General features: G+C 33.9%; 1 protein-coding gene and 1 non-coding gene across 2 annotated transcripts in view; one reads left to right on the forward strand and one right to left on the reverse strand.

Moving 5' to 3' along the window:
• Pcdh15 (protocadherin related 15) overlaps positions 1 to 14,330 on the reverse strand; it is a 514,067-nt gene that overhangs the window by 484,908 nt on the left and 14,829 nt on the right. The window lies entirely within an intron of this gene.
• LOC150054152 (U6 spliceosomal RNA) lies at positions 8,272 to 8,378 on the forward strand. Its single transcript, XR_016537962.1, has one exon. It is a non-coding gene; the product is annotated as a U6 spliceosomal RNA (small nuclear RNA).

Raw genomic sequence — 14,330 nt, forward strand, 5'->3', positions numbered from 1 at the left:
TTTGTAAAAGAGAAAATAATGGGGGAGGAGATTGGAACAAAATTAGAAGGCATGGATAATTAGCTAGATGAAATAGAAGATAGATGATAAACAGATAGATAGAAAAAAAGAAGTTTGAAAGAGTAGACTGATAGACTTACACATTTATATATGAATAATTTACAAGCTGATCTATGTGTTTCATTTTTAGGTTAAATTCTGTGAAAAGTTAGTTTATCAAGGATTCAAGATAATATTAAAACAAATTATCTTCAGAATTAATTATTTTTAATTACTTTAAGGCTTAATTATGTTCTAAGATAGTTAATTTATAAATCTTGCCAGTATTAGCATCTTGTCAGGCACAAAAGCTAAACATAAATTTTCATTCCTCAGATCAATGTGATAATGCAAACTATGACTATACTGATCAAGAAAAAAAGATGTTTCTTTAAACAAATATGTCAAATACAATGATACACTGTCATGCTCAATTAATAGACTAAATCAAGTGTTAATGAAAGAAATTCACTTTCTATTAAAATCTAAATTGTTAGTTAATTAGGAAAACAAAATATCCTTATTTAGTCAAGTTCAAAACATTTACTCTCATAAATGTATAAGTAGACAAAAATCATCACAGTCATTAGAAAGTTTCTGGGCTTATCATTATTATTTCTTCATGAAGTATTTTTCTTTAAGTGAGGTTGTTATCTATTTATGCATGGTGATCAGCAATTCTTCCTCTGTACCAAAATCACAAAATGTGCCCCTTAATTAATACTCACTGGCATATGGTTTCCTATCTATCAGTACCTCTATATCTTAGATACGAAAAAGAGGGACTTAAGCTTATTCTTACTTAATTCCTCTTCTTTTGCAAGTCCTGGGACTGGAACTAAGGTCCTGAGCACTGTCTTTGAGCTTTTTCAAGACTAGTGCTCTGCCACTTGAGCCACAGCTCCACCTCCAGCCTTCTCTGAGTATGTGGTACTGAAGAATTGAACCCAGGGCTTCGTACATGCTAGGCGAGCACTCTATCACTGGGCCACACTCCCAGCCCTTATTTAATCCTTTCTAATTTCTAGATGACAGCCTTGCAAGTGCTCATCTGTGAAGATTTGTAAACCTATTTGGATTTTACACAGCATGTGATATTCTCTCTTTACCAACCAAAACATCTCCATTGTATTTTCAAATATCTATTCATGCAATATTTTCTTCTACCTAATTTTTTGTTCTTTTTGGCTGGCACTCTTTCTGGTTCTGCTTCCTGAACCTTGAAATAATAAGGACTTGGCATTCATATCTATGTTTTTTCTATCTATACTTAATCCTTCTAATGATAACATGCATTTAGATTCTGAAATGACAAATACAGAGGGATGTCAAAGGAAGTGTCCTGAACTGATTCCCATTTTCTCCAAACTCCACCTCTGTAATCTCTCTAAGTTCACTCAACAACATTGTTCCCTTACAGCAGCCACGGTCTCTAGCTTCCTCCTTCATTCTCTTATTCACCTCTTTCATATTGTCTTTCCACAATCATATTCTATTTGGTTCTTCTTTAATTTGAAAGTGTTTCTCATTAATGGTATTGAATGATTGCATCTCATTACTTCTACATTTATCTCATTGGTTCCAGTCATATAATCCTTTATTCTTTAGGATTTAAGCATAAATAGAGTTTACTAAACTCATAGATCACACAAAAATTGCATGAAAATGTGTCCAGGGTCATCATTTCATATCACTCAGAGAAATAAATTGAACTTCACAAACTGTATGACTTAACAGTCTGACAATACTCATTTATAACACTGTCCCACCTACACCACCCTCATCATGTTTACCCAAATATTTCATATGCATCACAGTATCATTTTTTTTACATTTGTCTTTCCCATTTACCTACCAATCAGAAATCTTCTATAAGTAACACTCACTAAATCATACATGGCTTTTGACCTCAGGAAAGTACCAGATGTTAAACTGTGAGTCAGTTGGGTACATTAGCACTAGATTTTAATTTTTGTATAGTTCATTCAATAGGGTAAAAATAATACAGACAAAAGTATCACTTTCATAAATAGAATCTATTCTCTCCTCAAAAACTTAATTTCATTATTGTTTAAGCAGAATTAATTAATGGTTCCTGATAATACTAGTTTCCAAGAGAAATGAAATTTACTGAATATGGAACATTTCACTTTTTCATGTTTTGATTTTGTGAAATTTATTTAGATACAAATTAGTAGTACGATGCTTAAATTGATTTGTTTTATGTGTGAATGTGGCAATCTGGGGCTTAAACTCAGGACCTGGCCTCTTCCTTGAGCTTTCTCAAGACTAGTACTCTACCAATTGAGCCACAGCAGCATCTCCAGCTTTTCCTGTGTATGTGGAACCCTGGAATTGAATCCAGGGCTTCATGCATGTTAGGCAGGCATTCTACAAGGCCTACTCCACTAGGCCACATTCCTGGCCCTTCAATTTATTTTATTTTAAATGTATCTCATATACTTTCCGTTCATTAACGTACCATTTTACTAGTGAGATTTTACTAAGAATGAGTCTTCTGTGCTTATGTGAGAAAAAAATGATTAGAAGAGCTTTCCCAATAGAATGATAGCTTTGAAATCCTTTGACATAGTAAGCATTCTCAAATACTTTCAAAATAATCTATATTTTATTTAGCTTCCCTCTTAAAACAACACACTGTGTATAAAAGCAACAAATAATCTAAGATACTTTCTTTTGAATCTATATAAGAAAGGACTTGAATAGATCTACTTCCCTTTTAAGAAATATTAAATACTCCATAAGAAAATGTTTTATTTATTTTTTTGGTACGTCACTGCTGTCAACTTATGTATTGCTTTTTCTAAATATTTTTATTGTAATTAATAAAAGGGTCACATGATATTTGCCAGATAGAAGGTGCATTAATTCACATACGTTTATACCCTTTCTCATGTCTTGGTCCCCATTACCCTCCCCCCCAACCCCCATCCTGGTTTTCCCCCATTCCCTATCCAATTTCAAATAACCAAATACAAATATATCCAATATATCAGATAAGAAAGTGAGATACTGTAACAATATGACATAACCAAGGGACAGCAAAAGAGATGAGAGATAACATAGTACATTAAGGACAACAATCATTCATTATATGGCTTTTGTTTCAATATCCTGGAGGTCCTTTCAATTAGCTTCATACTATATGCCCATATGTATATAGGTTTTGCTCTATTGCAAATCTCTGCTATGAGAGCCCAAGGTTTCTACTGATTATGACAAATGAGGGAAACCATTGAGCCTAAGTTCCTTTGAGTCTGGCTTACTTCACTTAATATGATTTTTTCTAAGTCTTTCCATTTCCCAACAAATGGGACGATGTCATTTTTTTCTGACAGCAGCATAGAATTCCATTGTGAACAAATACCACCTCTTGGTGACCCACTCATAAACTGAGGGACATCTAGGTTGGTTCCATGTCTTTGCTATGGTGAATAATGCTGCAATGAACATTGTTGTGCTAGTGGATTTAGTATGCCCTAGTTTCTGGATGGTTGGGTAAATGCCAAGTATTGGATTTGCTGGGTCATAGGGGAGCTCTATGTTTAGCCTTTTGAGGAACTGCCATACTGCTTTCCATAGTGGTTGAATGAGTTTGCACTCCCACCAACAGTGTAGCAGTTATCCTTCCTGGCCACATCCCCTCCAGCATTCTGTATTTAAAGAATCCTATAGACTCTACTCCCAAGCTCCTTGAGCTGATTCAAAACTTTGGAAGGGTAGCAGGCTATAAAATTAACCCTCAAAAATCAACTGCCTTCCTTTATACCAACAGTGAGAGGGACAAGGCAACAATCAGAAAAGCAACTCCTTTCCCAATAGCCTCAAAGAAAATAAAGTACCTAGGAATTACCTTAACTAAGAATGTAAAGGACCTTTTTGATGAAAACTTTAAAACCCTAAAAAAGGAAATTAAAGCAGAACTAAGGAAATGGAAAAAACTCCCATGCTCCTGGATTGGAAGAATCAACATCGTGAAAATGGCCATCTTGCCAAGGGCTATCTACAAATTCAATGCAATACCCATCAATATCCCAATGTCATTCTTTAAAGAAATAGAAGAGGCAATCCAAAATTTCATATGGAATAATAAAAGACCCCATATAGCAAAAACACTTCTTAGCAGAAAGAACAGCGCAGGAGGAATTTCAATTCCAAACTTTAGACTCTATCACAGAGCTATAATTATCAAAACATCTTGGTACTGGCACAATAACAGGCCTGAAGACCAATGGAATAGAACTGAGGACCTAGATATTAACCCACAAACCTATGGCCACCTAATCTTGGACAAGAAAGCCAAAAAAATAGAATGGAAGAAAGACAGCCTCTTCAACAAGTTGTGCTGGCAGAACTGGTTAAGCACCTGCAGAAAACTAAAGCTGGATCAATCTTTGTCATCCTGCACTAGAATTAACTCCCAAAGGATCAAAGACCTCGAGGTAAAAGCTGACACACTGAAAACTTTACAAGAAAGTATAGGAGATACACTAGGACTCTTTGGCACAGGTCAAAACTTTCTTAATAAGGACCAAGAATCACAACAAATAAGAGAAAGGCTGGACAAGTGGGACTGCATTAAACTGCAGAGCTTTTGTATGGCAAAGGACATAGCTAGTAAATTAATTAGGAAGCCTACAGAGTGGGAGAAGATCTTCACCAACCAAACAATGGACAAAGGCCTCATATCTAAAATATAACAACCGCTCAAAAAATTGAATCACTCCAAAACTAATCTCCAAAGTAACAACCATCCCATTAAAAAATGAGCCAAAGACTTAGAGTCTTCTCTGAAGAAGAAACAAAAATGTCCTATAGACACATGAAGAAATGCTCAATATCTCTGGCCATAAAAGAAATGCAAATCAAAACAACGCTAAGATTCCATCTCACTCCGGTTAGAATGGCCAAGATCAGGAAAACTAATAACAAAAATGTTTTATTTTTATATTTATGCAAAACTATCTTACTCTGCATCAGGAATAGAATTTAAGTCTGACTCGGTCTATTTGGCTCAAGTTTGATGATGGATAGATTGGCTCTTCTATGTTGATAATACAGAATGCATTTAGCTTTTATTTGAGTCAATTTGAGGGTTTTATTGGTGTAACATGATTTACTTGTTTCTAAAGTAAAACAACACCTCACTTACTTGCATTTGACCTATTTTATGTGGTAAGATAGACTTTATAAAATAGTTATTCTTATCATTTACCAGTTTCTGTTTTACTGTACTTAAACCAAAGAATAATACTTCTTAATTCAAGTTACATTAAAAATTCATGAGAATACACACAAAATTCGCACCTGAAAACGTCAATAATTAAGCAGATGCATTCTTGGTAAAATGTATAAACACCTACATAGGTCAATCAGTTTTGTATTATAGAGAATAGTATCTACTTACTACTAGATCAAATTAATTTTATCTCAAAAATTTAATTTAGGCACAATAATATTTATATGGCTTAAATGAAAAGAGAAATTCAAATTTCATGCACTGTGTACTAAAATATATGCTATTACATATTCGAAGAATCTCAATTAAGTAGCTTTTTCAGATTCTATATTTGAATTTACATCTTAGAAATCATTTTATTCAAATGTTTGGGTCTCATCTTAGCAGGAATTTTAGTATCTTTTGGTACTCAGTTATCAATGTAAGCCCTGCTGTATCAGTATCTTCACCTATAATCTTAGATGCTCTGGAGGCTGAGGTCTAAGAATAGACCTCAGGTTAGAAACATCTTGAGACCCTTATCTCCAATTAATCACCAATAAGCTGGAAGTAAAGTTGTGAAGCAACTGATAGAGTACTAGCTTTGATCAATAGAAGGAAAGAGGAAAAAAAAGAAAACTAAATCAGGTAGATAACAAGTGAGCTGCATGCCATGAATTCCTGGAGACAAGATCCTAGAGAGATCCTAGAGACTCAGGTTTAGAAAAAAGATCATCAGTGACTTCACAGTAAAGAACTCTGACAAGCCCCAATCATCTAGTTGATTAAGGTCAACATTTGTGTGTTTGAGTAAGACTGGTAGCACAAATACTTGATTTAATGTGAATTAAGTAGCTCTACACATCTGAAATACTTTCTCCAAATCCCAAACACTAATCAGACAAAAACAATCAGAAGAAATTGTGATTTTGATTTACTTTTTTTGTAAAATAAATGAACAGACTCCAACTATTCATGTGCTTAAGCATGTGAGCTGCCTGCTGAATGTGCAGAATATAATTTTCATGATTTTGAGGAATTAGCCAGCAGACGTTCTTGTCTTGATCTGCCTCAAGCTGCTTGAAAGCATTTAGATCCATCATTTAACTTACATCCCCCCGCCCTTAGATTTAGAAGAAATGGACATAACTGTACATATTCTAAGACCCTGTGTAGTTCTATTATCTACGAAATGATGTCATCCACAGAGAGGATACAATGTACCAGAGTAGTGTACATGTTGATATTGACATAAATCAATACATAATTGAGGGAACACTGGCACACTGAATGTGTCTGTTATTCAAGGATCCAGATAATCTATTCAATTAAAATAATTAAGGGAATAAAAAACTAAAACTAAATCATTCCTTGGGAGAAAGACAGACTCAATACATTCACATTCGTTTTTTTCATGTTATTCAGCAACCACTGTTGTCGATATATGCCTGAAATGCAAAGTAATTACCATTTTAATTTGCTTAGCATATATTTCATCTCCTTTATGTAATGATATTCCAGTAATAACACTTTACACATGTATATATTTGTCTTTTGGTCAATGATAATGTGATGTTCCCTCCCATTACACATGCTTGACTTAGTAAATAATAATCGAGTCATCTGTTAAAAATTCAGCTCAAAAAATTATATGGCATTAATCCATCGCAACAATAATTACCTGCAGTATTTACTAATTAGCTTTTCTTATCTAGACACATATGGCTTTCCACTTGGGGACTGCCCTGAAATTTGAATGTTTACATTTTCTTTTGAATTTCTGAATTTTTTTAATGGTGTTCATTTAAAGATTATCTTCAAAATACCTACCTGATTTATGGGAAAGTATTTAGGCCTGGATGAAGGTATTGACATATTGACTTTGCAATAAGTAGGAAAACATTCAAATTATACCAGCATTTGATATTTAAAATATCATTCACACCTCATACATTGATAGGTTCACATGCAATTGATAACATCCATTGTGGCCATATATGAACTTTTCATTTTGTTTTTAAATCATTTATATGAACTTAACTAGCTATACAAAGGGGTTTCAATACAAGGTGTAATTTTGGCATATGGCAGTTAAATTCTTCCATCATTCTCAGCAGTAGAATGATTTTACCTAGGCTAGAGTATTTTTTTAATCTCTCCCACAATTGTTTAGTTCATATTTGAAGTTAAATATCCTTGCATAACCACCTGACAATGCTATAAAAGATAGTGACAAAAAAAAGAAAGGAGGGGGGACAGGAGTTTGGCCTAGTGGTAGAGTGCTTGCCTAGCATGCACGAAGACCCAGGTTCCATTCCTCGGTACCACATACATAGAAAAAAGCCAGAATTGGTGCAGAGGCTCAAGTAGTAGAGCTCTAGCCTTGAGAAAGTCCAAGGACAGTGCTCAGGCCCTGATCTCAAGCCCAGGACTGGCAAAAAAAAAAAAAGGAGAAAGAAATACTACTATTTGAAATACAGTTCACTTAGCAAAATCTAGTGAACAAACTATGTAGAAACTATAGAAACTGTGATTGGAGAACAAAAAAAAATCCACTTGCAGCTGAATATCCAATATCTATAATTAGATTTTTTTACTGTTACTTTCTAACTCTATCATTGAAAGATAATTATAAGCAGATGAATCTTTCATATCTATCATACGAACTAAATGAACAAGTTCCAAAGGCTTGAGAAACAAACAAAATTGACAATGAAAAATCAGATTAACTGTAGAAAGTCATTTTGGAAAGCTTAAGTTATAAAGAATAATAAATATCTGTTATAGATAAATTTAAACATTTGAATAGTTGAGGTTTGTTTAAATACACACAGCAACCTAAGATTTTGCATAATGTACATTTGATATACTTATGATTGCATTATGAACAGTAGACACCAAGTTAATAAAGAAAAAGTATCAGTATATGTTAATTTAGGCAAAACCACATCTAAAAAAATGTTATAGAATCACATTGTTAAAGAGAGGTATAAGTGCTCGCTTCGGCACCACATATACTAAAATTGGAAGGATACAGAGAAGATTAGCATGGGCCCTGTGCAAGGATGACACGCAATTTTGTGAAGCGTTCCATATTTTTATTTGTATATGGATATTTGAAATATGATAGGGAAGGAGGGAAAACCATGATGGGTGGGGGGTGTGGGGGGGGAGGGAAATGGGTACCAAGACATGTGAAAGGGTATCAATGTATGTGAATTAATGCACCTTCTATCTGGCAAATATCATGTAACCCTTTTACTAATTACAATAAAAAAATTAAAAAAAAAAGAAATGCATATAAGCCAAAAAAAGAGAGGTATAAATAACTATTAAGTATTTGGAGGAATTAAGCGTCATAATACGAAATGTGTTCTGAATGTCAAAATTAATAATAAAACATCTATGAACAATTACACCCATAAGTCTACTAGGATTGTGCCCTTCTCTGTAACTATATTTAAAATACTAAAATGATACAAGAAAAGAATGTTTGAAAGCCTTCAATAAATAAAACACATCTGTGTGTATCTATAAAAAATTAGGTAACTGCAATTTTAGTGACATACTATTTTTTTCAAATAATTTTTATTATAATTAATAGGAGGGTAACATTGTTTGCCAGATAGAAGGTGCATTAATTCACATACATTGATACCCTTTTTCATGTCTTGGTCCCCATTTCCCTCCTCCCCCCCACGCCCACCCCTCATCTTGTTTTCCCCCTTCTCTATCCAATTTCAAATAACCAAATACAAATATATCTAATATATCAGATAACAAATTGAGATACTGTAATAATATAAGATAACCAAGGGACAGCAAAAGAGATGAGAGATAACATAGTACATTAAGGAAAACAATCACTCATTATATGGCTTTTGTTTCTATATCCTAGAGGTCCTTTCATTTAGCATCATACTGTATGGCCTTGTGTATCTAGGTTTTCCTCTATTGCAAATCTCTGCTAGGAGAGCCCAAGGTTTCTACTGATTATGACAAATAGGGAAACCATTGAGCCTATGTTCCTTTGAGTCTGGCTTACTTCACTTAATATGATTTTTTCTAAGTCTTTCCATTTCCTAACAAATGGGGTGATGTCATTCATTCTGATAGCAGCATAGAATTCCACATCTTGTTAATCCACTCATCAACTGAGGGGCATCTGGATTGGTTCCATATCTTTGCTATGTTAAATAGTGCTGCAATGAACATCGTTGTGCTAGTGGATTTAGTATGTGCTTGTTTCTGGACAATTGGGTAAATGACTAGTAGGGGAATTGCTGGGTTATAGGGGAGCTCTATGTTTAGCCTTTTGAGGAACTTCCATATTGTTTTCCATAGTGGTTGAACAAGTTTGCACTCCCACCAACAGTGTAGTAGTGATCCCTCCTGGCCACATCCCCTCCAGCATCTGTTGTTATTAATTTCCTAGATCCTGGCCATTCTAACTGGAGTGAGGTGGAATCTTAGAGTTGTTTTGATTTGCATTTCTTTTATGACCAGAGATGTTGAGCATTTCTTCATGTGTCTATAGGCCATTTTTGTTTCTTCTTCAGAGAAGACTCTCTTTAAGTCTTTGGCCCATTTTTTAATGGGATGGTTGTTATTTTGGAGATTAGTTTTTGAGTGATTCAATTTTTTGAGTTGTTGATATATTTTAGATATGAGGCCTTTGTCCATTGTGTGGTTGGTGAAGATCTTCTCCCATTCTGTAGGCTTCCACTCCCAAGCTCCTTGAGCTGATTCAAAACTTTGGAAGGGTAGCAGGGTATAAAAATTAACCTTCAAAATCAACTACCTTCCTCTATGCCAACAGTGAGAGGAATGAGGCAAAAATCAGGAAGGCAACTCCTTTTGCAATGGCCTCAAAGAAAATAAAGTACCTAGGAATTACCTTAACTAAGAATGTAAAGGACCTTTTTGATGAAAACCTTAAAACCCTGAAAAAGGAAATTAAAGCAGAACTGAGGAAATGGAAAAATCTCCCATGCTCCTGGATTGGAAGAATCAACGTCGTGTAAATGGCAGTCTTGCCAAGGGCTATCTACAAATTCAATGCAATACCCATCAATATCCCAATGTCATTCTTTAAAGAAATAGAAGAGGCAATCCAAAATTTCATATGGAATAATAAAAGACCCAGTATAGCAAAAACATTTCTTAGCAGAAAGAACAGCGCAGGAGGAATTTCAATTCCAAACTTTAGACTCTATCACAGAGCTATAATTATCAAAACAGCTTGGTACTGGCACAATAACAGGCCTGAAGACCAATGGAATAGAACTGAGGACCCAGATATTAAACCACAGACCTATGACCACCTAATCTTTGACAAAGGAGCCACAAAAATAGAATGGAAGAAAGACAGCCTCTTCAACAAGTTGTGCTGGCAGAACTGGTTAAGCACCTGCAGAAAACTAAAGTTGGATCCTTCTTTGTCACCTGCACTAGAATTAACTCCAAATGGATCAAAGACCTGGAGGTAAAAGCTGACACACTGAAAACTTCACAAGATGGAATAGGAGATACACTAGGCCTCCTTGGCACAGGTTGAAACTTTCTTAATAAGGACCAAGAATCACAACAAATCAGAGAAAGGCTGGATAAGTGGGACTGAATTAAACTGACATACTAATCTATACATACATACAAATATTTTTCCTGCATTCATCTTTCTTATTTCTTAGGAATTTATAACTACCTTATATTTTTTTGGCCATGTTTAGTTTTAAGCCTATTTTTCTACAGTGACTGATTGATCTAATCCATAAAGTAAATACTTTTTACTTATTCTTGCATTACTTGCTTAGAACAATATCACAGAATAAATAAGTGATTATAGTTTGAAAATATGACCTGAACATGATAAAATAAGAAAATCTTAAGACCTAAAGAATCCATGATTGCAAAGAATATAACAACAGTGTACAGATGCTAACTTGCCCTATTCTGTAGGGCTTCATTTTTTCTTTAATAAATTATAACTGTGCATAGAAGCCCACATAGACTTTCAGAAACATTTGTGAAATTTCACAAATTGACACACACACATAAAAACCATATTCCTGACACATAGCCAATAGCACATTCCAAGAGAGTTTTATCAATAATCAGTCTTCTTGGCAGATGTAATTTCAACTTTCTAGCACATTTGTCATTATTTTGGAAAGAAGAGCTTTAGTTAAAACTTTAACTCTAACTGCTTTAGAATGAACAAGGCTAGTTGTCATACTATCATTCAGAAACATGTGTCTTCCTGTGATTTTGATTCTCTATAAATATGTAAAAATCATGAACAAACGGTCAATAACTCACCCTTCTTAAATCTGCCTGGAAACACTGCTTTGTTAGAAATCTATATTGATTTTTCTAGCTGCTTCTACTCTTCATTTTCAAAAATGACAAAAATCATCACATTATCTCAACAAATTAATTTAGGAGATGTATCAATATCACATGATAATTTTAAAATGATTTCTGATGTCAACCTCAGTTAGATGCAATAGTAATCCAGACAAATCTCTTCCTTAACACCTGCTGCCTAGCATCTCATAAAGGTCTAGTCTAGATGAATTAGCATTGCTTTATTGTCACAAATAAATCATTGCTTTAGGGTAGTAAAACAATTAAGGGTTACTAAAAGTTGAAGGAATGAAAGTCATATCCTGAAACAGCAAACAAAGTGGATATATTACCTGTATATGCATTAAAATAAAAATAAATAAGCATTCAGAAATTTATTTTATGTATACATATATTAAGAAAATGCTATGTTTAGCAAACCCTATCTACTTAAATTCACCAGTTGTTAGGTATTCCAGGCAGTATTACCTACTAAGCCTCAGAGACCATTATTTTCATTTAAATTCCAATAGGACAAAAAATCTAAATGTCAAAACTTAGCACAATGTTTAATGAGTGAATAAATATTAGAAACCACAGCTCTTGAAATCTTAGGTAAGTCATTATTAGAGGCTTACTTCTTTCTGTACTTGACATTTACTTCCTTTTCTCCATATTAGTTTTATTTCTTATTAAATGTACTCATGCTTTGAAATAATCAATCTAATAAAGGAAAAAAATCAACTTTTTCTTTGTTTACCTTGTCAAAGCATCATCTTCCTACTAAGTTCTCCAAGGCAAATGGTTTGCCAATGTACTATAACTTTCTGAATATGATTAAGCAGAAAAAGTGTATTCTAATTATGTTAGAAATTTTTAAACATTGCACTGTCTAATGAAAGAATATAGCACTCACTATTGGAGAATGAAAAAGGCCTCAGAAAATTTCTTAGTAAATACCTGTGAAAAAGAGTTGGGCTAAAGATTAATGTGTGATTGTTTTTTGGCATCATTATATATTTATTACAGTGAGATCATATATTGATAATTTTATTGCAACTTCATTCTATAGAATATCAAATCAATGAACATATTTGATTAATTGATACTGCAATTCAAGGGGTTAATTTTTTAAATTGGCTTATGGGGAAAACAAGATGATTGGGAGGGAGTGGCGGAAGGGAAAAGGGGACAAAAAAATTAGAACGCTATCAGTGTTCAAGAAGTAATGCACCTACTACCTGACAAATGTAACTGTAACCCCTCTATACATTACCCCAACAACGAAATAAAAAAAGAAGAAAATTAACAAGCACTGAGCCTAACTTACCTGTGATCTGTAAGCACATTCTACTTATTTCTAGACACATTGCTAGCAGAAATGCTATTAAAAATAAACAAAAAAAAACAGCCATATACTAGTGGCTCATGTCTGTAACCCTAGCCACTCAGGACGCTGAGATCTGAGAATGGAAGATCAAAGCCAGCCTGAGCATGAAAGTCTATGAGACTCTTATCTCCAATTATCCACCGGAAAATAGGAAATAGTGCTATGGCTCAAGGTGGTAGAGCAGTAGCCTGAGCTGAAGAGCTCAGGTACTACACCTAGACCCAGAGATCAAGTCCCATGACCAACAACAGAAAACAAAAGTAAAAATAAAAACAAAAATAGTACCTCATACCTGCACACCTCAGAATGAAGTTGACTTTAATAAAATAAATAAGAACCCAGTGGCTCTTCACCAGTATTTTACAGAATATGTTTATATTTTACCATCTTCAGTGTGTGAATATGGGAAATTTAGCTTTAAGTAAAGAAAATGTATGAGAGAACATTAAAGGGAATTCTGAAACTAAATCGATTTACTTGAGAGCCTGCGTTCTGTCAGAGCCAGTAGCAACTAGAATGAGAATTTATTGATAAGTACAATTTGCTTTAGAGAACATGATTTGTTGGTTTGGTTGTTTTGTGTTTTGGCATTTATTTCCCTTTCTGTTGGCAATGGTATATCCTGACCTTCTTCCTCTATTTGGTGCACTAGCCAGAAATCTGTCTTTACCTAGCCAAAATGTAGGCACTACAGAGAAGAAATGAAATGTAAATGGCACCTACTCTCATCTCTTCTCATTTGAATAGAGTGCAAGACATACAATGAGAGAAATGAATGGATTTTTTCATTCAGTTCAAGAGACTCTGTCAATGCTGTTACTTTGTTTGCTACTCAAACCTCTAAGGCATTAGTAAAAAATCTCTGTGTGCCAACATGATTCCCAAATCTTCCCATTCGCTCTCTGGGTTCATGTGGCCCAAATAAATTTCCTTTATGATTAAATTAACCATTAATTTTCTCTGTTAGTGCAATAAAAAGTCATAACTATTAAAAATTAGTCAAGCATGTAAGAAATACATAACACTAAAATTATTTAGTAATTTCTATTGTGTTGTGTTAGAATTCAGTAAGGAAATTACAATATGTCTCAAAGGACTTCTCACTGTGTATGCTGTCATACACATAAGTTAACTGTACAATTCCTAGGGAATGTTCAATCGTGTCTGAGAAAAAATAACCAAAAAACGCTATTATCATAGAGATAACATATTTAAGGTAGAAAAATCATGAGCCTATATATAGTTTACACTAAAAATTATCAATATAAGTTGTAATGTCAAAGTGGAAATATTTGAGAAACAGTTAACTATGAAGCA

Source organism: Megascapheus bottae, chromosome 15, assembly GCF_031878675.1.
Source record: "Megascapheus bottae isolate mThoBot1 chromosome 15, mThoBot2.hap1, whole genome shotgun sequence".
NCBI lineage: Eukaryota > Metazoa > Chordata > Mammalia > Rodentia > Geomyidae > Megascapheus > Megascapheus bottae.